Source organism: Aotus nancymaae, unplaced genomic scaffold (assembly GCF_030222135.1).
Source record: "Aotus nancymaae isolate 86718 unplaced genomic scaffold, 86718_ANA_hifiasm-v0.15.2.pri h1tg000635l, whole genome shotgun sequence".
Lineage (NCBI taxonomy): Eukaryota > Metazoa > Chordata > Mammalia > Primates > Aotidae > Aotus > Aotus nancymaae.
The window spans coordinates 17501-20928 of NW_026989050.1; the positions used below are offsets into that span (position 1 = coordinate 17501).

The following is a 3428-nucleotide window of genomic DNA, read 5'->3' on the forward strand; positions in this document are numbered from 1 at the left end:
TTGTTCCACGTCTGTGTGTGTGTAAATATTTCTTTACATTAACTTTGATACTTATTTTAATTACCACTCTTCGCTCACATCCTCTTGGTTGTTTCTTCTTACGGTTTCTTTTTTTTTTTTCCTTTTTTTTTTTTTTTTTTTTTGAGACGGACTCTTGCTCTCTTGCCAGGCTGGAGTGCACTGGCGTGGTCTCGGCTCACCGCAACCTCCACCTCCTGGAGTCAAGCGATTCTTCTGCCTCAGGCTCCCGAGTAGCTGGGACCACAGGCGTGTGCCACCACGCCCGGCTAACTTTTGTATTTTTTGTAGAGATGGCGTTTCACCAGGGCCGGGATGGTCTCGATCTCTTGACCTCATGATCCGCCCGCCTCGGCCTCCCAAAGTGCTGGGAATCCACAGGTGTGAGCCACCGCACCTGGCTCTTCTTATGGCTTCTTAACTCTTCCATGTCATTCTTACGTTTGTCATGTCTTCGTCCGTTCGTTAATTTAGTTAGAGGCGGGGTCTCGAGTATTTCTCTACAGGCATTCATTCATTCATTCATTCACTCACTTATTTGGGGGCAGGCTTGCGTTTATTTATCTAATTATATAGAGGCAGGCTCGCTTTTATTATTTATTCATTCATTCATTCATTCATTCATTTTTTTTTAATTTATTTATTTACTTTTAAATAGAGACAGGGTTTCACCATGTTGGCCAGGCTGGTCTCGATGTTCTGACCTCAGGTGATCCACCCGCCTCAGCCTCCCAAAGCGCTGGGGGATTACAGGCCTGAGCCACTGTGCCCGGCTATTTGTTTATTTATCTATCAATCGATTTATTTAGAGGCAGGCTCCCTCGCACGCATGCGTGCGTGCATGCATGCATTTATTTAATTAGTTAGTTTATTTTATTTATTTGGGGGAAGGCTCACATTTTTCTTTCCATCGAGGCAGGCTCGCATCTCTCTCTCTCTCTCTCTCTCTCTCCCCCCCCCCCCCCCCCTCTCTCTCTCTCTCTCTCTCTCTCTCTCTCTCTCTCTCTCTCTCTCTCCCCCCCCCCCCCTTCCCCACATCGGCCACCCCCCCTCGCCCCCGTCTGTCTCTCTTTAAAGGCAGGGTCTCGCTCTGTAGCCCAGGGTCACTCCAGCCTCAACGCTTTGGACCAAGACATCGGCACGTGGTCTCGCTTTGTGGCCCGCACTCTGGACACATATATTCCTTTTTAAATTTTGACGATGCTGCTGCTGCTGCTGCTGCTGCTGCTGCTGCTGCTGCTGCTGATGATGATGATGATGATCAATTTATACAGGCGGAGGTGGTGTCGACTGACGGCTCGAGATGATCTCAAACTTTGGCGCTCCGGCCATCCTCCCACGTCGGCCTTTCAGACTGCTGCGATGACAGGCGTGAGCATGGATGGAACGGGCAGATCACGGGCTTGAGAGATCGAGACCATCCCGGCCGACGTGGTGAAACCCCGTCTCTACTAAAAATACAAAAATTAGCTGGCCGTGGTGGCGTGCGCCTGTAGTCTCGGCTACTCGGGACGCTGAGGCAGAAGAATCGCTTGAACCCGAGAGGCGGAGGTGGCGGTCGACTGAGATTGCACCACGCTACGCTACAGCCTGGGCTCACTGCAACCTCCACCTCCCGGGTTCCAGCGATTCCCCTGCCTCAGCCTCCCGAGTTGCTGAGATTATACAGGTACGTGCCTGTCATCCCAAGCCACTCGGGAGGCTGAGGCAGGAGAATCGCTGGAACCCGGGAGGCGGAGGTTTCGGCGAGCCGAGATCGTGCCACTGCTCTCCAGCCTGGGCAACGAGAGCGGAACTTTGTTGAGGGGGGGAAGAAATGCGAAATTTGGGAGTGAAAACTTGACCCCGGGACAGGAGGTAGCGTGCTGCAAGCTGTCTTCTTCTCCCCGTGAAATCCACGCTGTCTCCGGGAGCGTGGATTTCACGGACCTTCGTTTCCCTGTGACAGGTATTGCCACTCTGAGGTGGTGGGTCTGGCGCCCACTCGGAAACGCTATGGACTGGACTTCCATCTTAGATGGGTCCCATCTCCACCCCTAGCCTCCCTCCGTCCACACGCCCCCGCCCCTGGTCTCCTCTTCCTGTTGTCTAGGGGAATTGAAGTTCCATATGAACCCATGGGCGGGTGCCTAGGCTGTGTCCCCTGGGGGCTCTGGTCGACTAGTTGCAGGTGGGCACCACCTGAGAGGATTCCCTGGGTGGGCCCAGAAACGACCTGGCCCGAGAGGGATCGGGGAGAGGCTGGTGATGCGGCGTGCCTGAGCCGCTCCCCCCACCAACCTCCACCCCGACCCAGAGCGATCCAAGATTCCCTTCTTTTCCGTGCTGACATCTGCAAGCATCTAGCTAGGTCTTTTGTGTGTGTGTGTGTGTGTGTGTGTGTGTGTGTGTGTGTGTGTGTGTGTGTGTCTGTCTGTCTGTCTGTCTGTCTGTTATAAAGCTATTTATTTGGGTGAGTTATTCCAAGAGTTGTATACAGCTTTATTTTTTTTGGAATTGCAGTATTAAAGTTGCACTTTGGATTTAGGACTTACTGTCATTACTTTGGTGATATGTACGGTGGTCATCTAATGGATGCTGCACAGAGTAGGGACTACGGGGACCCACATTTTGTCCCCATCCCATCTTCAAATAATTGGGGTCTCTTAGGTCCGTGATGCAAAGGCATAAGACAATCCTGATCTTGAAGCCTTGAAGAAAGTCATTACGTATACACAGATAGAAAATGCAAATATGTCAATGTCATCTGATAGCTTGAAATAAAGAAATATTTTAGTTAAACTGTTATCAAAGTTCACATTTCTGTTAATGAGACATTACAAACCACAAGGTAAGGTCTTTACATTTTGGTTATTAAGCAGATTCAGTGCTTGGAACTATAGTTAATACTTAGTGGAATGATAAGTCTATCTACAAAGCGGGATAATGTATTAGACTGTCATGTATTCATTTTTTCCTGTATGCCAGGGTTTTTACATATTTGCCATATAAGTTGGCCTTTTGCAGGAGGAGTATAATTTACATTGTTTTTGACAGTGGGCTTAGTATGGTTAAATGTCCTATCAACTTGAAGGATGCTTCCATTTTTGTGGGTCTTAGCCTCTACCTGGTGCTTGCTATTGGGTGTGTTCAGGCACTGAGAAAGAGAAATAATGAGTGAGGCAGATGATGATGTTTGAACATAGGCCTTATCATTTAGTGAAGCATAAAAACACTGACACTTTTATATAAATGTCTTCGGGCATCACCTAGCGGCCACTGTAATGGAAAATCGAGGTGGCGCGGAGGGAGGTCTGCCTGACGACTTCACAGAGCCTGGGGCAACCGGTTTCTCTTCCTCCCATCTGGAGGCCCCTCCCTCTCTCCCTCGTTGCCTTGGGAACCTCCACCCTGGTGGGGGCCCTATGGTT

The 3428-nt window shown here is 49.8% G+C and overlaps 1 long non-coding RNA gene across 1 annotated transcript in view; it reads left to right on the top strand.

Moving 5' to 3' along the window:
- LOC135273253 (uncharacterized) overlaps window positions 1-2540 on the top strand; it is a 3401-nt gene extending 861 nt beyond the window's left edge. Inside the window, exon 2 of the long non-coding RNA XR_010341048.1 lies at window positions 1293-2540. This is a non-coding gene — a long non-coding RNA (uncharacterized LOC135273253). The remainder of the gene's footprint in view (window positions 1-1292) is intronic.
- Window positions 2541-3428: the final 888 nt, after the last annotated feature.